General features: G+C 41.1%; 1 protein-coding gene across 9 annotated transcripts in view; it reads left to right on the top strand.

Annotated features, from left to right (window-relative positions):
* Positions 1-967: 967 nt before the first annotated feature.
* The window catches only part of LOC122716782 (trichohyalin), a 115,522-nt gene continuing 89,753 nt past the window's right edge, over positions 968-26,736 (top strand). For 6 of the 9 annotated variants that reach the window (XM_043940192.1, XM_043940237.1, XM_043940165.1 and 3 more), the window contains exon 1: positions 968-1,322. The gene's annotated coding sequence lies outside the window, so the exon portion shown is untranslated. Of the gene's footprint in view, positions 1,323-25,152; positions 25,598-25,706; positions 25,878-26,736 lie in introns of those variants that run through there. The other 3 variants (XM_043940173.1, XM_043940183.1, XM_043940199.1) reach the window with 2 other exon arrangements.

Here is a 26,736-nt window from a genome sequence, read left to right on the forward strand (position 1 = left end):
TAGACGGCATTTAATCTGGAAGCAACGCACCGCCTCGTCTACTCTATTATTAGAGAAACGGAGAAGTATATAGCTTTATTTTGCTACCGGTTTCTTCCGATGTAATTTCGCAGCCTTCGAACCGACGCAAGTTCGTGACGCGAATACAAAGAGTCTTCGATAGGAAGTCTCGCTAATTTTGTGAAAACGTTAACTTTCTTTGATATTTTTTCCTTTTTTTTAATCAAAAAATATTATCAAGATATATTTATTCAAATAATGTATAATTCTTATAAATTAAGAAATGCAATAAACGTTTGACACTTACGTAACTTACGTAAGAATTAGAAATCGAATGAAAATAAGAAATGATAAAAGATAAAAAAGAACAATCAATGTCAATCTGCCAATCGAATTGAAGTAAAGTTAAAAAAATAAAATTTTAAGTCAATGCCCTTTCTTGATAAAATCATTTCCTAATCAATTTATCAAATTATAAAGTACATATTATCGATGCACTTCTACTACCAGTACCAATATTAAATTTCTGTTATATGTACAAATATTTACAGGAGCCTATATCGAGTCGAACGATCTCGGTCACACTCGTTTGGAATAGCGGGTTTTCAAAGCTACCAGAGAATTCGATTGCTTGCGTAATACTAGTCAGATGCATTCTGCGTTATCATGGAGACCGATCCCGAGGGAGGCTCTTTAATTCCAACAGGAAAACAGAAACGCTCATACGGCCTCGACCCAAGCAAAAGTTCGTCGAGGTTGCCAAGCCTGAGGCCAGCCTCCTATCATTATTTCTTTCTCTTTCGCTCTCTTTGTTCTCCCTCTCCGTCCTCCATTGAAGTTCGACTCAGGAGTCGAGAAAGGTCGAAACTAGCCGGAGGTAGTCGATTGGTGTCGAACACCAGCGTCGAGAGCCGAGCGCAGAGCCTGCGCAACGAACAGCCAGCAATCGAAGAGCATCGTCAGTCCTTCACGGTGAGCCGGTACAGTCGGTCTTCTTCGCTCGTCTCCGTTGTTTGCAACACAATCATCCTCGTAAGTGGCTGCGTTCAATTCAAATTCTTCTCTTTCTCTCTCTTTTCTACCTTTGTTTCTTTCGTTCGATCGTGTCTAACAAAACTATCACGGTAGTGTTACATATACGGTTTGAAAAGCCCGCGCGTGCATAACCTTACCCACGCGTTCTCGCTGACGAACAATTAGTGCGTACGATTTTGTTGGTGGACAAGCTTCTCCTCGAGCTCGGGGCTGTTCTGTTTGTGGATTTCTACCCTCTGCCTCCCTGTGGATTACTCAACATCCCGCAACGGGAACTTCTCTCAAAGGTAAGGGTATTTTCATACGATTGATACTAGAAACGTGCTTCACGTCGAGAATCGTTTCAATTCTGTGCATTCGAAATAACGACAAGAGAATCGTTTGTCGTTTTCTTTCGATGGTTTCGCTGTTGAAACCGTAAGTAAAATGTCGCAAGTAAAATCGTTACGTGAGATTGATCAACGAGTGTTGATGAAACGTCGTGTCCGAGAATACAGTAGGCCGGCGAAGACCTTGAATTAAACGTGTTTCGTTTCTCATCTAACCATCGCGTCGTTTCGATACGTGCGCACGTAATCGAGGTTACTAAGATCGTTTCTAAAACAGCATAATTACGACACGAACGATCTTCAATGCGACCGGTCGAGTCAGTTCTTGGCGAATCATAGAAATGAAACTTCTCGATGCAGTAATTGATCGTACGTTACGTTAGAGTTAAAATTGCGTGCTAGTTCCCCTCGTATAATTCGACTTACATCTTGAAATCATTGCTCGACGAGCATTCCGAAACCAGTTTAAACCTGATTTAAACCGATAGATTCTCACGTATGTTTTTCAAATATATGTATACACACAAATTCTTGTTCGAGGCATCGTCATTTACGTAGGAACGAATTAGATTTTCTTGGCGTAAAATAAAACGACTCGATGCGTTGCTAATGGATTAGTGATTTAGAGGCGCAGAGAAGGTTAACGCTTTTGTACGATGCCGGAAATAGAAGTTATATTTATCGATCAGTCGTGTACTAGGTATTTCGTACAGCTACGCATGTGATGGCCGATTACGGTCTGTGATCTGTAATTGATGATCGTTTAAATCGCAATGCAAGACGTTTTGGGCCTGGTTAAACGCGTAAATACTCGTCTTTTCTAAGCTCGTCGTCCTTTGTCGGATCGGTTCGAATCATACGAAATTTTCTACCGAAAGTACGTGTTGACACATAAACGACGACTTCCTTCAGATTCGAAATTATGCGAAACGTTAGACCCAGCCAAATCGCGTTCACATTACATTTAGTTCTTGGAAACTTTTCAACGAAGTATTGTTTATATTTTCCTACGGTTATCCGTGTAATTTAAATGGACAGATATGCGTAGTATTTGCACTTCGGCGGTCGATAGTATTTATTCCGTTATTTCGAGAAGGAAAATGAGGAAAATGTTTTCGGTACACGGACAGTGGTTTATTGGCGTTCGTTTCAACTCGTGCCACCTTCTATTTCATCCGCGATAAATTGTCCCTCCGATCATTTTCCTCTGCAGCTGTTTGAATCGACACGCGGAAGTGAGTTCTCACAACATTGTTTCGATGTTTACTTCGATTTATTACCATCTGGTCAAATTTACGTCGAAAATCCTTGTTTACGATTCTGACCTGTCTCCCGGGAACAAAAAATTTTCGAGAGACAGTGTCTATTGAAAATAGCAAGCGTAATTTGTGGCTATGAGTCATTTATAACCGGTGATGAAATTCTATGTTTATAGAGATAGTTGTATTCTAATTTTATACGCAGTTGGTATAAAATATAACAGGATAATTTGCTTTTCGCGCTTGAAAAACAATAGTTTAAATTTTACCTCGTGTTCGGATAGAATAAAAAATTACAAATCAAATTTGCTAATTACATTTCTATAAGATACGAATTGAAAAAAGTATTCGATCCATTTTAAATTCCTCGTTGAATCAGAAATGTTACAAGCCAAAGATCAATCCTGTTATTGATTTAGTCATCGAGTATAAATTCCTCGCGTTATTTTTATCACGTACAAATTGATACAGTAGCAGACGCTCATCGATAAGTTATCGAAACGTGTTCTCGAACCTCGGTGCAATGCCCTTATGGCGTATATATTTAAATTCATCCGTTTATCGGTGTTAAACAAAACCGCACAACAGTTACTTATTTGACCGAGTCTTGCGATAGTCCACTTGTTGGACACGAGTTGTTGTCGCGTAGTAAACACGATTCGAATCGTCTCACGAATCCATCCTCATGGGAGGCAAGCGTCTAAAACTAGTAAAATGAAACTTTGTGAAAACTCTCGGCGAATGATTCAGAAGATGTTTCGTAGGGCACCCCGCGTAGTCACCCTCTGACTAATCCGCAAATAAAACGCGAGAAACATCCCTGCATCCACCACCAATTAAAAGCCTTCCCAGTTTGTCGGATCATTCGTAAATCATAATGCGTTCGAACGTTCCTTACGAACTATAAATTTTAACTCGGTCGGATACACATTTTTAATATATTTCGAAATTATCTGATCGTTCGACTGTAGGAAGATTTACGATGAAGATCCGTATATGCTGTGCTCGATGCAGGCGAATAATGTTTTTGCCAATATATTTTCTGCGGACGTTGCGACCGGTTTGAAATTTTCTAGTTTAAAAATGGATCGTGACTAGCCTGTGGAAATAATTATTTAACCGAGAGACTCGGTCGAGATACCGTTCGAGATCGACTAATTTTAACCGGGGTACCGGCATTTTTTAATCGTCATTCCGTACCGATTCATTGGCAATCTTGCAATCAGATTGCGGTTTTCAGGCAGGGAAAACGTTGTCTCTCATTAAACTTTAATCCAACGAAACGCTTTTGTAATCTGCTGGCCTGGGTCGTGAATATTCCTCGGAATCGGAATAATACCGTTTGTCGGTCGCGAGCGATAGATTCGATGCAAGTGTTATGTAAAATCTTGCGAATCCTCGTTTGTTTTTTAAACGAAATTAACTTTCTTCCGCACATCCTGCCACGATGCACGCACGTTTCATTGATCCAAGTCTTATAATTAATTCTTCCGTTCCGTTACGGTTAATTTACGTTAGATAATTATTTCGTTACCTCGACACGCGTACATTCCTTCGTACAACATTCGAAAACAACGAAAATATTGCAAAAATAATCGTTTAGCAAGAAACTTAATTTACGGTTATCGATAAAACCGTTCGACCGTTTGCAAATACACAGGAATACACGCAAGAATGTTGCAGAGCATCCTTCTCGATTAACTAACCCTCTCTCATAATACATAAATTCACAACTGCCTTCCCTCGTATACACCGATCTTTAGAAAAAGAAAAAAAGAAAAGAAATTTTTCCTACTATCAAACTCGCGTTTATCTTCCCCGAAAAACAACCTTCCCCACTATTCTTCCACGGCTACAAACCATGAAGCGTTCCGGTGCACCCGGCGCAGGATAATAAAGAACGGTTCTCCCCGGGTTGGCCGAACAAACGGACGGCTTCCCCCGACGAATTTCACCGGGACTTGCGAATAATTTAAAAACTCGGCGTGGCCCGCCTCGTAAATCGCACGTTGGGAGGGGAGTTGGTTCGATCGAAAAAGCGAAAAGTGGAGGCGGAAGCGAGGGGGAGGCGAGAAAAAACACGAGCGCGGGGGTTCACGAAACGCGACGAAGATCGGTGTACCGTTGTCTTCGTCGTCGTCGTCGTCGTCGTCGTCGTCGGTCGACGCGTGTTTGTTTGGAGCCCGATGGAAACCGGTCGGCCGGCGTGGCGCGTTCACCCGTGTGTGTGTAGGTGAGACGCTCGTGGGGGAGACGTGCGCGCGTACGCGAGAGGAGGAGGCCGAAGAGCCTTGCCGGAGGAGATGAGACGGGGGAGACGCGCAACAACGACGCGTTTCGAGTGCCGTTACAGCGTCCGAGAGAACTCTCGATAAACCTGAACCGCCACGCTGCATCTCCATCGCGCATTAGGGTGAAGCCCCCGTGGATGGATGGATGGATGGATGGATGGATGGATGGATGGAAAACAGGATTCCTCGTGACGCGAGGAGAGTAAGGGGCCGCTCTGTTCCAAGAGCGCTTCTCTCTGTCTCTCCTCCTCCTTGTTGGACGAACGCGAGATTCGTTCCTCGAAGCTCCAAGCTTCGCGTGATTAATTGCCATCCAAGGCGTTTCCACGCTTTCCACGTCGTGTTTCAAGGGGTTTTCGGTACAAGGGGACGTACGGGATGGTTGGAATGCACCCAACCACTTCGGGTGGACTCTAGTGTGAGTTGATTAGCGAGTGTGTATTGTGAAAGTTGGAGGGTAAACATGCTTGTGTTTCCTGGTAAAGTGTCGAGTGGAATTTTCTATGGATGGTCTAGGGCTTCGAAGACTCGTGAGAGATCTTGCTAAAGGCCCGCTTCGTTCAGATTATCTCGGTCTGATCTTTAATGTGCTTTTAATTCGAGGAATTTAGCGTAATGGCGGTCCTTCGTCGTGAATGATGCGTCTTGCGGTACGAGAAGTGCGTTGTTGCTCAGGGATATGTTTGTTCCTTTGGTCACGAACGATTAAATATCGTTAGTTTAAGAGACGTGACTTTGCGTAGAAAGCATGATTGTTTATAGTTTCTTCGGGAGAATGTTTAGGATCATAAGAGCAATTACAAAAAAAAATCAAACGTGAATTAAAAACGTTCTCGACAATTCACATATGTAAATCGTAATTTCTTCTTTTCCTTTCCGTAAAATATAATTCATCCGATTTTAACGTTTAAATAATTACATTGATGCTTCGATGTAGAGATTGATTCGTTAAATATTGCATCGGAAGTTTCAAAACGATCTTGATGTAAAAAACAACAAGAAAGAACAAGCGTAATTTCGCATATTTATAGATGCTTGGAATAACCAACTCGTTTCGAACGTGAAAAGAATTCTCGTATGAATAGAATATTTCTTCGTTACTAATAATTTACAATAATTCAGATGAATCGAATTCACGCATATTCCACGAAACTCATCATTATTCATTCATTCATAGCGTTAACCCCGATCCGTATCTTTTAACAGTTCTTATACTCGACATTATTGTTATATCTTTACATAATTTTTTCCAAAGATTATCTCATAACTCTTACAATCGACGCGTTGTATAACGTGTTGTGTTATGCGTCCTGGTATGCGGTGATTACGAAACACGGCTTGATATCAGAAATCGGATTGGTTTTGATCTTCGTTGTTAAGGGGACAACCGTACACGTGAATCCTTCCCAATGTTGATAGATCAAACTGGCGTGCTCGAAAACGGCGGCTTATCGATCGGATCGCGCGAACGCTCGGAGGCTGTTGCGAAAAATCATCGATCATTCTGTGTTTTCTCTAACGGGTACCAATAGGTTGCATCCCGCGATTTATCGATCATCGTGGTGAAAGTGACGCCGTTTGATACAAATTTAGAAAGCCGGTCGTGTCGTTCCTATGCTTTGCTCTGCTTGCGACGTGTTTTTTCGTCGTGTGCGACTTAGACAGAACGAAAAAATGCACGGCGATACTTAATTAAATCGAATCTTATCGACCGTGTCTTTCCGAGTACCACCTCGAGTGTCACTTTCTAATTGAACCTAAACTGCGTGGATATTTGTTGCGGATATTTTCTGGGCAACCATCTTGGAAATATTTTCCTTTATTAAAATTCTTCAAATAGACGCGACGAAGAATCGAAATTAACATCTAAATCTTCCAAATCTTCCATGCCAAAACTTTCATGCTTTCACTCAAGGCCTTAACTCGTTGAAAATATTCATTTTACAATGATAGTACACTACCGTGCCAACTACTCCGGTTTCCTCCGAGGTGAACAAACGAACAGAGAAATCGATTGCCTTTTGCAACCGGTCATTAAGAGTGACTAAGAGGTCAGGCGGTTCCAATGCTTTTATGGTCATTACACTTTCTTCGACGCGAGTCCTATCGGCTTAATAAATTTACTTAACCTCTTCTAAGTAGACCAGAAGAGGTCGACGCACGACGATGACCGTAACGCTGGAAGAATGCGCGCTGCTTCTTTTCTATAATATATTCGTAAAAAGAAAAAGTATCTCGAATAATCGAATAACAAATTAATCAGGGACAACAATGGCGAACGGTCACCACGGTTTTTATGTATAAGTAATTCCAATGGAACGAGGAATCGGTTCCAATCAATCGCGATATCCTTCTATTCGAAATGATGGTGCAGAATTTCCTCGTTACTCATCCAATCTTCTTATCTTCCTCTTCCATTCTTCCTGATCGAATTCCCGCAAGATTTATCCCGTTGACGAGTCGATTTTCTCTCAGTAAAAGTAATCCTTCCGTCGTCGATTCGGATCAGTTTTTCGAAAATGCTTTATTTATAATTTCTGGATAACTCTGGAATCTGCATCAAATTTGAACGAAGAAAGAAATATTTCTTCTGCATTCGTAAAAGGATAAAGGATGAATTTACGAAGAATTTTCTTTCGTAACGATGGGGAGAAACTATCAAGAATGAATTCATTCATCCTTGGCGAAAGTTGGACGTAAGCCGATCGTTGCGTTATTTTGCGAGCAGACAAAGAATCTCAGAACCAAGGAGGTTCACGAAGCGTTGTATACGTACGTGGCAGATTTGTCACGAGGGCTTATAGATTGATGTGACAGAAAGATGTCCATTGTTTTCGCCTTAGGCGCCACCGTAGATTTACAACGAAGTCACGTTTGCGGGAGTCTGGAGGCGGAAAGCCTTGTCTGGAACATCTATTACGAGTCCAATATTCGCCGGTCGGAGTATATCTCGCCTCTTTTTGTCTCGGCTTACAAATTGAACGGTAATGAAATCGTGGAACGTGAAAGTTCTCTTTTGCTATCTCGCCTCGGATGATGTAACGCGTAAACGCGTCTGTATCCTGTCTCGCGATTTATTATCCCTCTAACGACAATGCTTCCCAACTCGACAACTGATAATGGTGTATATAACGAATGGGGGGTAGCGAATTGATTTCTTGCTTGCGCGATTTCAGATCCCTTTCTTCAGGATCGTGGAAAAAAAAAGGGAGAGGGAGAGAGAGAGAGAGAGAGAGAGGGTGAAAAAGTCGTGGAACAAACCGCGACGAATAATAGTTTTTCTCCCCTCTCTTAATCGAGAATAATGAAATTAAAGATCTCGTCTCGTAATACGAGGAACATGGTAAGGAGAGCAGGGGATTAATAAACCGCGGAAACGTTGAAATTTTCCTACGGTCTATTAAATCTTGCCAGTAGTGGTAGTTGCTCGATCTACCGTGACTTTCTCTCGAGCATTTCAAATGAACCGCGAATTCGATGGATGCACCTGACTGCATCCGTAACTTCGAGAACCGGGAAACGAAGTGGAAGTTTGATCGATCATATTCCCGTCCATTTTACCCGTGTATCCAACTTTCCAAACCTAATCTCTTCCTTTCGTTACGTAAAAAAAAAAAAAAAAATTACGATTCTTCTTGTTTCGCCCAATTTTTATTTTCCTTTCTATTCCATCATTCTTTCGTGTTAGATTCAAATTACTTCTATGCCCGTAAAAATGTTGAGTTGTTGCTTAGTTCGAATCGGTGTTACACGAGAGTTTCTTTTCTCCCGAATGAAAAAGCTGTAATGATAATTAAACTCAACGCGGATCATCTCGTCTCGGGACGGTAATTTCCATGGGCGTGACGAAAAAAGAAAAGAGACGCGCGCACGGTTTTCACGCATAGAAAACACACACACACACACACACACACGCACGTAGGAAATTAACAGGGAAACCTTGGATAAAAGGAGGCGTCTCGTACGATGTCCTCGTTGCCGTATTATTGCAACGCGAGTATTTTTTTTTTTTTTTTTTTCCTCTCTGGCATTTCTCGCGCGAATAGTCTCCTCTCGCGTTTCTTTTGCACTCGAGGTTTCTTATTGCATTCTTTTGCTGTATCTTCCGGAACGAATGGCATCGAGACGGCCGAGAGCCATTCTCTGAAATTCGCGCTTCGATATTCCCGGTCGAATATTCTCTGGGTCTGGTAACCAATGAAAAGAGTGAATTGTGATAATTGAAATAACATGGAGTTTTCGATATTTCCTTTTTTCGTTTTTTCTTAAACAAGAGAAAATAAAATTGGTAGAATATTCTATCGCGATATCGATGAAACGTAATTTAAAATGATTTTTGCGCACAACAGCTGTTACAGCCGCGCACATCGGACTTTTCCACAGCTTTAATTAACCTACTTTTCGATTACGTAGCGTATACGTAATTAATTAATATCCTTGTTATGAGAAAAAAGAAAGAGAGAAATAATTGTCCAGCGATTTAAACGAGAATCTATCTTTAACGATGTTTCGATCATCCGAGTTGTTTTAATTATTTAAAGCGTTTTTAAATTTTTGCGAATGTGACGTTTGTCACGTGACCTGGATATCTAATTTTATCGAGAAAATTATTACTTGAAAGAGACGTTAAACGATTATCATATCTCTCTATTCGACTCTCTTTTCTCGTTTTATGCAAACAGTCTTCTCATCTCGTTTCACACCTGCAAGCAGCAGCCACTTTTCCTTCGTATTTCCTTTCATTCATCCCGTTTTCAAAGGCTTTTATTCAGCGACCGTTTTCTTTGAAAGCGACTTTAAGGTGTCGAATTAACTACTCGAGGTCTTTGCAAGTCTACTCGACTCGAACACTCTATTCCGTTTATTAACATTTTGTTAAATAAAAAGGAAAAAAGAGAAAGAAATTATCGATGTTGTAACAATTTTAAAGGATAAACATTGGATAAATATTGGAGGAACTCGAGGAACTTTTCTCCAGTATTTATGTTATCGTGAAAATTTTCCTACTTCTTCCTTTCTTTATCGCGTTTACACACACCGCGGAAATGATTCAAATACCATCGAAGATTCTTCTTGGGGGGAGGGGGGCATGATTTTTTAAAATTCTTCCCGTACGTGGCAATTTTGCGGAGACACGTTTCACATTACCGGTTCACCTTATTTTTTATGCGGTGGAAACTCGATGTGACGTAAAGAAAAAAAAAAAAAAAGAGAAAAAAAGAACTTCTCACGCCTCGCGTGTATACCACACTCGAAGAATTTCCTTTTCGTAAGTGTTCGAGCGTGAGAAGTAAGCCTCGAACATAATAAAAAAAACGCTAACAAAATCTTAGATCTCCTTACGCCGTGGAAAAATGCTAATGAGAGAAATTATATACGGGGTCGTCGCAACCATTTTAGAAAACTTTGAAAGATTATACCGCAAAGTTTATACCGCTCGTTGCAATTTGCGTTTAAATTGCAGGAAGATTGAATTGATTCTGAATTTATATTTACGAAATAGCGATTTTATGATATTGAATGATATTAAATAGAATTAAATAGAATAATGCTTGGTTGCAAAAAATTGTGGGATATTACTCCCTCGTTGCATAATACCACCCTCCCTTCAGTGGCTCTGTGTATCGCTTAGGTTGGCAAAAGTGAAGGGTGGAAAATTCCCTTCACCGATGTCAGATACGAAACGGCATCGCGATCAATACCAGAGCTACACCTGGTTTAGGATATTATTAAGCGCAAAATTGTCGTATTATTTTTCTCATATTTATTATTTTTATTTCAGATAAAAATATATCGCTTTTTCTCGATCGCATCGCGATTATCAAGTTTATTATTATATCATCCTGCTACAGATTTATTCGATATTTTAGATATAATGCAAAGAATATGAACATTACGAATATATTATAAATATATTAGATTATAATATATTCCGTTGTGTACAATTTGCGTGGATTTTTGCGCGGATTAACTGTCGCGTAGGGTGAATCCCCTGCAGGGGCGTCGAACCAGTGGAGGGGAGTAGTTTCAATCGATAGCAGGGAGACGGTCGTTGGGGTGCTTCCCGACGCATTCTTCGAGTCTGGAAATTCCGCGTAATCCTGTCGAGCCGGGGAGTAGTAGGGAGTGCGAATAATTTATCAAAGTAACAGGTGCTCGCCTTGACTTTATCAAGGCGATACGTGATACGTGGTTGCGTGCGTGAACGCGGGTAAATGGTAAATTGGTGCAACAGCGCGTTGGTGTAAATTTAGTTTACAACATTTGAGCAATGCTCACTCCGTTGCGCCCGTCTAAAATGCATATTAGCGTTAATGCATTCGGCGACGTGATAAACGACGCGAACGGAAAAAGAAAATGTCACTTGAGTTTCCACAAACTCGATCGAAACGTTGGATATTGAATATTTCGCGATCGATGGAAAATTATTATCGTCGAGTTATTTGTTAATTTAACAACGAATTTTAATTCTTTTCGTTGAGCTTATTCGAATTGATAATATTTTTTAAAGCACAGGAAACTCGAAGTGAAAAGTATTTTTGCGAAAAAGATGGAAATTATTTCTGGACAAAGTTTGGTTTCGTTGTCGTTAATTTCGAGTCGCATGCGCATTAGCGCTTTTCAGGATAGTAGGACAATGAATTGTATGGGATTCTGCATGAAATGTCGGATATCCGGTGACAATAGATCACAATAGGTCCGCTCTGTCACGTAACGGAGCTGGAATGAATTGGATTTCAACGAGCTTAGCCGGCTACTCGATTCTCGTTTGCATTTTGAAACACGCTCGATTCGAAACGTTAGGAAAACTTTATCCGTCGACTCGAAAGAGGATCGAATTACGATTGCAAAGCGTGAGAGAAAAAGTAAAATTAATTATTCGAATAAATTTTTCAACGAAATGTACTTTTTTTTATTTATTTTTTTTTTTTTCTGTTAAAATGTACGTATAATTCGTTGAAAGGAAATCATACGTTTAATCATAATTTCGATTCATTCGTCGCAGTCGATTAAAAACTCATTAGATAATGGGACAAACGGGAATAATTGCTAAATCGTACGACTTAAAACTCGCAACACGGATATATTTAACTCGCAAGCGTACACAACTTCCTCGCGGCATTCCGACATTTTAGAAAGGCGGTATAACGCATAATATACCATTCCGATATGACTACAAGTTGAATATGCTTATTAGGATTCCAGGATGCTGGAACGAGAATGATTTCTCGATATTTTCTTGTCAACGCTGATTAAAAAAAAAAAAATCGGTTGGAAAAGCGTGGACCCGATTTGTGGAACGTGCGAACGGTAGAAATTTTTATGTTAAACTCGAGAGGAAACTATTAATATTCGTGTCATCGAAAGTAATCGCGGAATAAGCAAATTTTTCATCGATACATTAAAATTATTTTTATTCAAAATGTCGATTACATCGGCGATTAATTCGATCGATATTACCATATAATTTTACCACTCTCTCGAATCTTTTACCAGTTCTTTGACATCATAACTGAACCGAGCCAACGTTGCAACATAACCAACTGAACTACTTTCACTGTTGGATATTTTTCTCGGTTTTCGCTCCTGCTTAAAAACATCGGATAAACGCGTAATCTCTAAAATCATCATTGACCAATAAACGATTCCTCATCACCCCAAAGATCTTATAAATACTCGAAGCAACAGTGGGACGATTGGATTTCATATTCGACAGATACCTAGGTTTCCATCTATTTCCAACTGACCTGCTTAGCTGTTCGAGCACGTAGAGCCTGGGCTCCCTAGGCAGTAGCTTCTCGAATCTTGTTTTCATCCATTTCAGCTGGCAAGCTTTTCACCCACCTTTCGTCTTCCTGCTCATTCAAAATACTTCCTGCCGTTGCCACGCCACGCATTCCGCATTTTTATTGATCCATCCACGTACACGTATAATATACGAGGAGCAATATAACAAATATATATATTCCTTTGATATTTAACAATGTTCGTTTCGCGCGAAGAGAATTGTCCAAATGTCCAATCCATAAGGACGTTTAAATAATAATCTTGCGACTCGAGCTTTGACAAAGCTGAGGTAATAAATATAAATTCAATTTGCCGAAGGGGCAAAGTGGGGGAGGGGGACGTTGATGGAACGGTTCGCATCTCGGTTGCTAAATCGAAGGAGATACGAGCGAGACAACGAACAGGATTGCAGCAATGAACGGAGGCTGTCGAGTTGACGCGTCGAGTTAATTCAATCTTGAAAATAATAAATTCGTTGGGAACGTTGGTTCGCGATATAATTGGCGATTGTCATCGAGGAAATCGAAGGAAAAAAAAAAAAAAAGAAGGGGATTCGCGTGGGAGTCGCGCTTCATCGTTCGATGTCGGACGAGTTGACAAAAACGTAACACCGTTCGCAATTAATGTTGTTGGTGGGCTATAATAAATCGTGTTGATGCCTCGCGGAAGCGCAGAGGAAAACGTTGAAAATGAGCCAGTGGCAAATGAGGACAGGTGGAATAACCGATGTGGAACATGATGTACTCGCCGCGTAAATGCGCTCCTTGCGTGCGCGACCAATTATCATCGATCCTTATTCTCGAATATCGTCGCTGATGGGATATCGGTATGGATTTTTTCCCCGACGTTTGCACGTTTATCAAAGTCAAGAGCAACGTAATACCGGCTTAGGTGTCGCCATTAACACCGATTGGCGATGATTAAAAGAGAAATCGATGGGTGTTAAAACCGACAAATAATATTTATCTGCATAACACCTCGACAAAACGGAATTCGTAACGTATAATCTGGATTAACGTAGAATTTTATGAACAACGTAAATATACGTGGAATACGGAGAGCTCAAAATTAATTAAATTCGATCGTGATCGGTTCCGATATACCAATTCTACTCAAATTTCGACGAAATTCTATCACGGTCTGAAAGAAGAAGAAGAAGAAGAAAAATTAAAATAAAATTCGCAGCACGAAGAGCGGGCACGTACGATGGTGAAGAGAAAGAGTGGGATCCGGTGGCCCAGAAAGCCGAGAGGGGCGCTCGATCGGATGGAATAATCGGTCCAGCTGTCGATACGTGTCGTCATCATCTGCAAAGGTGTCGTTGACCCCATCCTTGAGGTTCTTAAGGTGCAAAAACACACACGCGCGATACCGTTGGCACGAGACCACGACGGTGCATGGCACCTGCTTTGCCAGGGCCCCTGCAGTCACGGGCACCCCGTGTGGAAGCGCGCGCGTGTATTTCCTTCTCCTCCCCTCTCGTCCTCGTCCGTCCTCGTCGCCGTCGAGAAATCCGTGGAGGTCGGATTCCTCCTCCTTTGTCCTCGACGTAAATTACGCGGCGGGCAACCGAGAAAAATGACAATGCCGGGGAGCAGTTGATTTCTACGTAAGTACGAGGCACAGTTACAGTTAACTGCCGCGACCATGGTCAACGCTTTTCACGCGGCGGGGTCGAGGCGGCTTTCTTTTGATCCGGGATTTTAGGGATGGACGGAGAGACGACGCTTTGGCTTTCGCATTGACGCGGACGAAGAAGCTGGGAATGGAGAAGCTGATTCGTGGAGATTTAGCATGGATTTTAACGACCACGTGTAAGTGGTAATTTTTCAACGAGGGATCGATATCTTTTTTTTCTTTCACGAGGATAGAATGAGAATTATCTTTTTTTTTTTTTTTACAAATCTTTGCTTTGAGAAATGCTTGCGCAACTGTTGATAAAGAGGCGAAGAATTTTCCGTAAACGGAATTGAGAGATTCGAGCGGACACTGTTAGAGGAGAGGAGGAATACGCGCTGAGCCGCGTATAAGGAATTCCTGTATAGCTTTATGTAACAGGTTGCCGGATGGAAGGAATTCCAATCGATCGAGGCAGAATCCTTGAAGATTTGCATCTCTCTATGAACCGCGTATGAAAAACAATTTAGTTTACGTAAGTGTCGAATGTAAAATGCATCGTAAACTTTTATCCCTGGATCACGTTCGAGATACTCGGCCATATATCCTATCCTTTCACTTCTTTTCGCATTCTTCCGCGATAATACCGCGTATTCGCATTTTCCAATTTAGAATTTTCATGGCCAGTTTTGGGAAAACCATTCGTTGAAATCGTCGAATAACTATAACGGTACCTCGTTGCCTCAATATATATATTATATATATATATATTACGTATAATCGATAAGGTGCACAATACGAATCGTTGCATTTTAACGTCTAAACGCGTCTTATCTCTTATTCCACGACCGTGTAAAATAATAAAAGCCTAGGGGCGGCCTAGTTGTACGTCGTGAGCCTCGATGACAGATCGTGTCCGATCTCCATCCGCGTTTTAGGCATTTCCATTCAGCATCCAGTTATTACTTTTGAAGGATAGTTAAGCCATTACATGCCGGATGGGTAGCTCTTCGCGCCAATGTACCGCTATACCGATGATTATGCAACTTCGCGCCATTTCCACTGCCGTGAAACGACCGCGAATAAGCGGCGAGAAACACGATTTAACCCCTTCTCGGGATTATAGCGGAGAGCTGCGGCTAACAGCAGAAATTTTAATTTTGCCAGAGCGGTGGTGGGATTAATTTGTATTTATAAACGTTTCGAGAAGAACGTGGTAATTGCATAAATTTTCACGTAATCGTGTTAATGGATCGGTTGGAAGAGGATGGGGGTCGATGGATTTTTTTCTCGAGACTTGCCAAGATTTAAGATTTAAGATTTGTATTTCTGAGGAGGGTCTAGAGTTGTAAGAACTCTAAGAGCTGAGCAGGTAGACGGAGCCAGGTCAGGAAAGAGAATTTGGGGAGAATTTTTCAGAAAATTGTATTGAGCGAAGATACCATAGTCGTAAAATGGTATTGGTAGTTTTGTGGAAGCCGAAAATAATAAGCAATTTGAGATATTTATGATTTTTCCGAAACCTCGTCTAGGATCGTATCACGGTTAATTCGATGCTTTTTCTTCATTTTCTGGGAACAAGGTGTAAATTTTAATATTCGAGAATAAAAGGTAATGGTTTAAATTACGAGTTTAAGTGGAGGGCAAAGTGCACGTTTAATAAGGTTCGAGGTGCAAGCTTGAATCCAAGGATCAGAGTGCAGATATTTTACTGCCTGTTGTCATTACATTTTATAAGTGTATAATCGTTTCATTCGATGTATTTACCTACTTACACATTTTTGATGACAAACGAGGGGACGGTTAATAAATTTATTTACAAGATACTTCTAATATTTTTAAAAGCGAGGAGAATGGGACAAGCGAGAAAAGGATATAAAAGTGAAATTGAGAGGTCCGATATCACGCTTTTGTTGTCAAGTTGAAAGAGCACAAACAGAGGAGAGTAGAATTTCTTATCCTCGTCCATCTTTCAAACGAAGAAATTAAAGACCCTGTTTTCTTTTTAACACGAGTTTTTTATTTACCAACAAGAAATATACATTACTCATCGTGCCGTTTACAACCACACCTGCCTATATATCTTATTAACCTCGAGTTTCAAGAAAACAGAAACATTACTCGAAACATCACTCGTCACTCGACTCGAAAATCACCGTAACGATAATTCTCTCCTGTCCAATAATAAAAATCGATCGTAATCAAAATTATATTTTTCCGCTTTTTTCCCCCAAAACAAATCCTCCTTGACTCACCTTTGAACAGAGCCGTATCCATCCAGCTAAAAGTCTAACCATTAAAAACCGCTCTTTTAGATCCGCTTTTTCGACTTACCCACCACGGAGCGAAAGCGGAGAAAGCGATAGGAAAGGGAGGCGTCAGGACGCGGCAGATGCCTGCTCGCGATAAAACCGAACACAAGTGGGGGATGTCGGTTGCATAACACGGAGGAACGCCTGACCTCTGGTGACTGGACGCTAGCCGACTCTTACCCGAAACATTCTTCGCGTGAACGCGTGTTCGGCATACGTGTTCAACCGAAAAGGTCTATCCAAGGAGGATGTTGCGCGAGGATCGAACATTGCACGCTTCCGAAACGATCGTTCGTTCACCCGTGACCCAATGGATTCGCCTGTTGACGCGTTTACAGGATGCTCAGCCGTCGTTTTACAGGTTGTCTTCATTAGTTTCCACCGATAGCGGAAGGATCTTCAAACGTGCTCGTTCCACTTCGTGTTGGCAAATCGTTACAGTCGCCTCGCGGTATCTGTAAGATTGATGACGGTGAAAATAGAATGTTTGGCCGATTCGAATCAATTATCAAGGAAAAACGGTGGCGATCTTTTAATTTACGACGAGAGATATTGGGGAGGACGTGTTTCACTTTTTTGAAGTTAAGCGACACGAACCGATGACGCGAGCCGCTCGAACAAGAAGATTAAAACAAAAATTCCTGGATAAATTACACGTTACACGTATTATTTCCTGCAATTATTTTTAATCACATTGTGGCAAAAAAATAAACGGCGCTGTATTACGAAGCCCGCTACTCCTCACCGTTACTCCTTGTTTTCAGCCAATACTGCATTTTTTTACCGTCCATCCGACTAATAGAAATAACCAATCAAATTTAATATCCCTTTCCCACAATCCTCTTTTCCTCCTCTTACCAAACATTCCCTCAACTCCCTTAATCGTGAAATGAAATAATAGCTGGTTGAATATAATACAATTAATATTCCAGCGTTCATATTCCAGCGCAACAACAACAACAACAAGTGCATTCTTATGCGTTGGAAAGAAAGGCGCGAGCGAAAAGTCAGCGGCTTTGCGTTCGCGCGTGGTGCGCGTTCCCGTGCGTGCGCGTGACCGTTATGCAATTGCGCGAGAGAGCCGCCGACCGAAAGCATGAAAATAAAACCCGGCCGACCGTCGGGGGCTTTACTCCCCTCTATCTATCTCGAGGTGAAGGACGCGCGAGAATGCCGCGACACTTCTTCTGCACTCAGCCGGGGACCCTCTGGAAAGAATCTGGAGCATTGCATCGCGCTCCGTGTAACGTTACACGTCTCTTCTGCTTTTTTATATTTTCAATCCTCGAAAATATAAAAGGTAAGAAAGAGGCGCGTAGCATATCACCGATAATTTCTTTATCCCGATATAATTGGAACGCGTTTTGGGGAACAGGAGGAGGAAAGAAAGAACGATTGGTATAAGAATCAGGAGGAGGAGAAAGAAAGAACGATTGGAATATAAGAATCAGGAGGAGGATGGAAAATAGATGGAATCGTTTGATTTTAGCTCGAAATGGTGTGTATAAGAGAGGGGGGAATGACGCAACGGCTGTGCAACGTGTTATTAATGACATTTAGAGGCGTGGAAGCCGTCTAACGATTGCTCGGCCGTCCGTGTACGCGTCCTTGTGTGTGCGTGTGTGTTTCTTTATTACATCGGGTAACGTGCACCACCTTGTGTAAGAGGTTGACTTACACGGGACGACCTTTATGTACTCTCAATTCCGCGGAGAAGTCGTACTACGGCCGAACCGTTAATGCCAGAAAGTATTTCCCTATATTTTCGTTAATTCGACGAAAGTATAATAATTGCGATCGATATTGCACGATTATCTCGATACTTGGCTCGAGTATGCATCGATGAAACATTTGTGTACAGTTATATCCTGGCCTTGGAATCATCGAGCTCCTTGCTCAAATATTTTTCATTTCCGTGATTAGACGGATTTAAAGATAGCAAAGGATATATGTCGAGCCGTTGACATTTATCGGGCAAAAGTTGCTGTTAAACGATACGATTAAAGCCCCCTTGATTCGCGTCAATGAAATACTTTCACGGCGATAAAAATCATCATCATCGTTAATATTATTTCACTGGTCGCTGTGCGTGGAACGTTTCCTCTCTCTCTCTCTCTCTGTCCTTCTCCTTCTTCGTGTCTAGTTCGTTTCCTTTCAGGAGGAGGCCATCGAGGCAATAACGGGTTAATTTTTTAACGTTTTACGACCAGGGCAGAAAAGTACGTGGAAACGCAGGATAGGAGAGGAGAACCTGAGCGGCACCTGTCTTTTATTGCCTGAATCGACGCTGGAGTATTCCATTCTCCCGCGTTACCCACCTTGTTCCAGATATTCGATACTCTTCCTTTCTCTCTCCTGCTGCGGACACCGTTTTCCAGACACCGTGACGAAACACGCTGCGCCTTATAATGCTGGTGCGCGCCTTTATAACGCTGCCTTACGGTATTGTGTCGCGGACGTGGTGGCGATGCAGGCATGAAAGGTAGCCACGACGTTCTTCAAGGACGTTCGTCCAAGATGCTCGACTCGAATCTAGATTATCCGTCTTGGGGAGAGGATCCTTGGCAATGAGCGAGTCAACGATTTCTTTTATAAATTGTATGCGAAATTGCGTGCTTATGCGCATCACGGATAATTGTTGGCCGATAGAAAATGTTGAACGCGCTGTGTCGCAACAAGTGAAATCGAGTCACGAGATCCAAATCGTTTGGAAAAAGTGTTTCACGAGGAAGTCGTGTCGGAAAATATTTCAAATTATTTTGAAATTCAACGAATGATGAAAAAGGAAATTAGAATATTTCGTCCGCTATTCTCACAAGAGCGATGTTACGTTCGTGTGTATCGTTCATCTTGAAATAATATAACGCGCGAGGAAAAACTTTCCTGCGAACCCACTTCCCACGGCTTGTTTCAGGCCACGTATTCGCTTCGTATGCGCTTCCTGCGTACAATGCACCGTTCGAACGGTAAGAAATACGACTCTCTTAAAAGAAAGAGCGCCGTAAATTCAATAACGATCGACAGAAAATTTTCACGTTTGCGTCGCTCGTGAAAAAGAAGAAGAAGAAGAAAAAAAAAAGATATTAATTGTGTCTCGTCAGAAGAGACAAGTTAAAGAAAAAAAAAAAATGCATCTTTTTATAAATCGAATCGCAGGAGGAATTTCTTTACGAGTGTATTCCTTGCTAACGAATAAGCAAAGCAAAGTTCATCGATCGTTGTTGGACGAGTTTTTGCATCGATTAGATGTAAAAGTATATATTTATTCCTCGTAAGGTTTAGTAGGGTCTTTATGGCTCGCCTCTTTCTAATGACTTATAAGTACACAGGCCAGGTCCTCGGACGTATAAGTAAACAGAGCTGTCTCGGTCGAGAGATTCCTCCGAGATCTTAGTAACGAAACGGTAATTTGGTCCGGACGATAAATCCTGGAAGAGTTAATGCGGCCATTTTTCTTCGTCCCACGGTAGCCGTTGAAAAAAGAGAGCGCACCGTGGCGCCTGTTTCTTCTGAATTTACATAACGCATCTGTGCGATACACGGATGCTTTCACGGATGCACCTCTCGTGTTCATTTTTCCTTTTTTTTTTTTTTCTCTTCTTTTTTTTTTAAACCTCGCTCAAACTCGAAAATACTCGCTCGAGCTTTTTAAAAATCTAATCGTTACTTAATATGGTTAATTTGTTTTTGAAATTTCTTTTTTAATTATTATACTTATATCGTTATCAAAGGTATCAAAATTCCTATATCGTTTTGATTTTTTGAAAAGAAAAATATATATCAAGATAACTCGTCTATTCGATTAAGAGGCTTTATTTCAACTTTAATATTTACGATACTATAATACATATCGCGTGATTACTATGGTTTCCTATTAGTCACGAGCCGGTGAGCTGATAATTTCCCTTCACCAATTATCTTCCACAATATTATTCACTTCCCAGTTCGATACCTGAATTGATCCAAGATTAACATCGTTCCAACCTCGCTAAATACCCCGATAATTATCGTTACCTCATTCATCATTGATTTTATTTGCGTTTCTATAATCTATATATATGTGTGTGTGTGTGTGTGTGTGTGTGTGTGTGTGTGTGTGTGTGTGTGTGTGTATGCAAATAATATTTAGAAATCTGCATGGGATTTTACCGTTCGTTAACCGGGTTATTGAAAATCTTTCGATTTCACCTTTGACGTAATCTATCATTTGGATTACGAAGAAAGTTTTTACTCTAAACAGGAGATTTCTAAAAAGATTCGTGATTGAGGATAATCGGCTCGATAAAATTTATCGTGCACGAGTCGTAAACGAAATGGTCGCTTCGTGGACGATATAATTAATAATAAGCATTTAGGATACCAAATGAAGCAACGAGCGAGTTCTACCCAGCGAATTGGAACGTCTTCAAGATTTCTAACCGGTACTACAATTTGGCGCCGTGTCTCCGCAAAGATAACAAACTGCCACCCTGATTCACGATTATTTCGGTATTACTCAACTTGGGAAATAATACGTGGCGTGGTAATTAAAGAGACACGGGATTACAGGGGACCCGCTATCGAGACTAATTCCCTACAAAACGTTCCCTCGTAACTCCAAAAGCGAATTTTAACGTTCTAACGGGAATTGCAGGAAGTGTGTATATATATATATATTCTATCAATTACTCGACCGAACCAAGTAATTACCAACGATTTATTATCCTCATTAAAAGAAACAATTTTCGAATGAATTTATACATAGCGAGAATTAATTAGAAGAAACAGTTTGGAGCTAATTAAGTTGATGCTGAATTCGTAATAATCGAACGAGCACCGGTTGAAATTTAGAATTTTTCGCGTAAAGGAAAGAAAAATTAGCTTCGTCGCGGATTTATTTGTATTCTATTTTTCGAAACTCACAATGTCGAATGAAATTAAAACCTTTTTTTTCCAACGTTGTAACATCACTCGCTCCACCACCACTCACCAACGTTTCTCTTCTCGAAATTAACTCGAGGTTTTCCGTGTACGGTTCGTCTTGAAAGAGTCTTCGGTTTCGCAAGAGTTCGACTTCCCGAAACGAAGCACAATATAATTATCTTCCCCGCGGCTGAATCGTAAAGGTCGTCGTCACGATGAGCACGATCGTATGGAGTATCGCCAAAGAGAGGGCTCTGACGCGATGTACCTGGCATCTCTGATCTATATTTACAGGGAGAACGACCGATAGAATATGCGATCGATTGTGCTCGCTGCCAAATACCTTTTCCTCTCCCTTAACGTCCCCTTAAAGTAACCCGACAAAAGTTTAGTGCCAGCCCGACTACTTTCTTCCGACAGACGGATTATCTTCCCTCTCTCTCACTCTCATCTTCGATCATCGTCGTAGACTCGACGGCAGAGATCGAGAAACTTTCCACGAGGACGAATCTTACAGTAATTATAAGTATTCGCAATTCTGAAAGAAATTGGCTCATCTTCCGATCCGGGAAAATAAAGAAATTAAGGGCGAAAGGGGCGATAGGTATTCGACCTCCCCCACGCGGGGAGGAGTTGTTGACACAATTCGATCGAAACGAACGTTTCGTAGAAATCTTTAAAATAGACCGAGTGAGGTGCCAATTCCTCGGTAATTGCCGTTCGACAGACGAGCTTTGTCAGCGTGCCGTTTTCCGTGCTATTCGTGCCAGTAACCTCTTCCGTATATTTCTCTCTGAAAAACGAATTTAATCCAAGAGAAAATAGATTTTTATTTTAGCATCCATTCGTTTATTTATCCATTTATTAAAATCCATCCGTGCACGTGTAAATAAAGAAGAATAGAATCTCGACGAATGTTGCTATCACTGAATCCTCTCTTTTTTTTTTTAGAACGGCCATCGATTAAAAATTGTCCTTTCGCTTGGTTGCAGTATCCACCGCCCACCTGTTCGCTCGGCTCGCGCCTTTCTCGTGCCACCGTTTCAAGAAATTATTCTAATTAACCGTGTTGCTGTCCGATCGGGCAGACCTCGACTCTGTTTTTCCAAAGAAAACCAACAGATCGAGCTTCCCTTTCCCCCTTGGCCGAGGTCCAATCAATACCGGCTTTTCATTCGTCTTGGTGGACATTTATTTACATTTATAAAAAAGTGTTACAGGTGGCGTGCCTTGCACCTTGCATAAATCGCATGAATTCGTGAAGGTTCCTTTCTGGTTTTCGTCGTCGTCTGGATAGAAAAACGAGCGGATTCCTTTCTCTCCTTTTTCAGAACGGAATAAAAGTGCAACCGAGAGTAAGAGGATTAAGAGAAGCTTGTAATCTCGCGCTGTGGGCGTAAAATATAATGGGAGGGGAGGGAGGAAAGATAATGGAACGTGTATTTCCTCGTGTTTCCATTTGCCATGGGATACGAATACGATTGGGCGTTGCTGCATGCACGGCCTTGGCGCTTGCGTTTAGGTATGCGTAACGCGATGCTTTTTGTTTATCGCGAGAATCGATTTCAGTCATCCGAGTGATTTCAATCATTTCGAGATATCTACGTTTCTCTATATATTTATAACGAATTTTATTAATTTTGAATGAACTACTTTTAAACGCTTTTAATTTTTTTTTTTCATCTTTATATTCATCGATCGCAAAAGAAGCGAGCAATCGACGACTAATCGCCATTTACTGTTGATATTAATTTCTAAATATATGGAGAATCTCTCTTCCAAATATCCGTGAAACGAGTCGAGATTGAGTCATCGCGCGATAAGTTGCAACTTATATCAGGGAAATATAGGAAGGGAGGCATCGCTTGTTCGCTCGACTCCATCCCTCCGCTGCAAGGAATGCAGCGGCGGTTCGTTCCTATCTGCACAGCCGCGGATGCACACGGTCCGGAATGCGCCACCAACGTGCGCATTACGGTTCGATTGCGTGGGGCGCGGGCAAGGACGATTGTGTGTCCTACGCCACTTGTCGCGCTCGTTGGAATTTTCTCGGCTCGAAGTGGCCAGACGCCGCGCGACAAATAACGACGTTATGCAAATTCCGTTTCTCTTTCTCTCTCTCCTCTCCTCTTCTCTCCTCTCCTCTTCTCGAGGTGATTCACGCGAACGCCGTTTCACGATTCACCTAGGGCCGGGGGAGGAAAAAAAAGAGAAGGAATGGACGCGTCATGGGATTTTTTTCGGCCGGGACCGGACCGGTCCCAAATATGGCCGACCTTTCGAAGGACGCGAGGCGACTTGAAGGCGAAATATGTTATGACCCTTTTAAGTTTTCTTTTTATTTTTTTGGAAAGGAAAGGAGCGAAAGGAGAAATTCCAAGGTTTTGAAACCCGTGTCGATAATAAAAGTGTGGAGATATATTTACGGTAATTAAAACAATGTTTCGTTTTATTTGTCGTCGTATAATTATCTTGTTTTTTTTTTTTGTTTCGAGAGGAGATTTCGATTGTAATACGGGATATTTCTATGCGCGTTCTATTGAGGTGAAAGTATTTTTCGGTCGTTTTATGGAAAATGAAATTATAAATTGGTAGAAATAGGAGATGGTTGATATAACGAAGTGTTCATCGTGTTAATTATATTCTATTATCGTAGAATAAACGATGTAATTATTTGTCTAATCGAGTGTTTGATTACCACTCGAATTTGTACCAATACGATTTTATTTAGAAAATCGAATCACGCGAAATTCCTCAAACTGTCCTCATTTGATTTTCTTTTATTTATTACCGTTCTATTATTCGAAAAAAATGAAATATCTTCTCTATCTCGTTTCATTTTACGTTCTTTATACACACAAGAATAGACTCAACATTTATACAACTGCTGCTCAATCATTACTTCTACAGATAAGCAAAAGATTCAAAGTAGAAGATCAAAGTGTATTCAAACAAGATTTTTCTCGTTCTTAAGTAATTACCTAATTAATCACTTAGTCGCGAGTATCTATATTTGTTTTCTCCGATTTTTTTTTAAAAACTACGCCAATTTATCTCATGATTCAGACGACTTCGTTTTATCTTATACCTCGCCTAGCTCTTCAATATCTTATCGACTTTGATTAATTTTAAATTCTCGTAAAACGTACACCGATCTCCATTAGCATCGACGATAAATAATTCATATATTCGAATTACCAATCTTTCTTTCTCTCCTCACCTCGTATTAACGAACGCAATCGAACCGTATTATTGTTCGAATAACTATTCCACCATCATCTCCATCATCCATTCCATTAGAAATCCGTCATCGATTCACGCGAAATTTCCACGATAAGCTTTGATAAATGTTGACGACGTCGAAATCGACGTGGATAAGAAAACGAAATATAAAACGCGATCGGTGTTTAAAACGGCGAATAACCCATTCGAGTGGACAACTGGTTACGCTAATGAAACCAGGCGAAATTTTCGCAATCGACACCTGTAACATGCGATCATTATCGCGTCGAGGGGATACGCAAATGCAACGTGACGATGGATAAAACTGACGCAACTCGGGATTCCAGTTGTATAACGCTTCGTGTGCGCGCGGCTTCGCCAAAGTGGTTACGTTATTGCGCGTTCGGGCCACGCCTCGAACACTAACGCGTGCTTTTCCTCGGAAGATATTACGCGGCGGACAGAGTTCGTTCGCAAAGAGGCATCACGTATTCGAGATCGAGCCAATGGATTAAAACGTTTCTCTTCCACGAACCGGGAAAAATCGTGTCTCGATTAGGGAGATTAGAAAATTTACGCGGCTCTGTTCTTCATTTCGATCTCGTCTCGAGCCTCGATAAATCCGTGATCGCTTTATTCTTGAAATTGTTTTATGTTATATCCTTTTTCTTATATCCTTTTCGAGGGAGCTGAAACGATTACGATTTCGAAGTATTTATTATAAACCGATGTTAAGTGAACTGTTCCGTCGAGGAGATACTCGATCTAATCTTTCCAAGGCACGGTCTTAAGTTTACTTTGTGAATTCATCGTTAAACTTTGTGGATGGTGGAAAGTGGAGTGTGAATAAGCTTTTATTATTATTTCTCGGAACGTTTCTTGGTTGGAAATGGCTGGTGTGCGCGAGAAGAGCAATCATTGCTAACCGCTCGACTTATCTTTATGTTTCAGGTAAGCCAACAACCGTGTAAATCGGGCGAGTAATTAGCGAGGGGATGTCACGGATTTCGCGGATACCGTAAAGCTTTGAGTTTAAACTCCATTCGAGTTTCCACATCCGCGTGAGCAACGTTTAACGTCAGATCACTCGACCGATAGAGCGGCCGCTTTAATTGCTCTCTGGTAAGCCTGTGAGAAGAGTTAATAGCCTCGGATACGTTTGATCGGAGAAACTTCGTTTGACCCGAATTTCACTCCTCCCCCTTCCAACCCAAATCGATAGACAATGCGCAAAATTAAATTAAATATTCAATCAACGCTTGAGATTTTAAGGGATCTTTTATGGATTCGTGCAAATACAGCGGAAATTACGAAATATCTATGTGCAGATTAAACGTCTCGTTTGAATTGGTAATTTAAAAATTGTTTTTCACCAAGTTTCGTTTTTAATTGGTCAACTCGTGTCCTTCGAGGGAAACCTGCAAATGATCGATTTTTATTACCGAAATTATTACAATTCTCTTCGAGATAAAATTCAATGATGATACGCTTTAAAGGATAATTAAAAAAATAAAGAGAAGATGAGAATTATAAATTCATCGATTAATCTCCAATACCAGAGAACGATATCGAGAAAATTCCGTTACTCTGTCACACGTACGCCAAGGATTGAGATTGTTGCCATCACAATCGACTCGCAATTGGCGATCGAACAAATCGAGCGGAACAGAATTGAATTAAACAGGGATACGAAGAAGTCCCTCTCCCTTAATTGGATTATTTAATCCAAGGTGGAAAAAGGTTTCTACCGCGACACACTGCACTACATACAGTGATAGATGATAAATAGTTGCGTATCGTAAAACTTGATCGACAAACAACCACCCTAGAGAACGATTGGTGAGAAAGCAGGTAGCCTGTTAAAGTCTCAATTGTGCACGAGGAAGACAATAAAAGAGTGGCGTATCATCCTAAACTCCCAGCTAGCTAATTATCCTAACGAATGGAAATCGGAGTGGAGGCCGCGCGTAGCTGTTAGCTA

The sequence above is a fragment of the Apis laboriosa genome, unplaced genomic scaffold (genome assembly GCF_014066325.1).
Source record: "Apis laboriosa isolate Shangri-la unplaced genomic scaffold, ASM1406632v1 scaffold119_cov161, whole genome shotgun sequence".
Lineage (NCBI taxonomy): Eukaryota > Metazoa > Arthropoda > Insecta > Hymenoptera > Apidae > Apis > Apis laboriosa.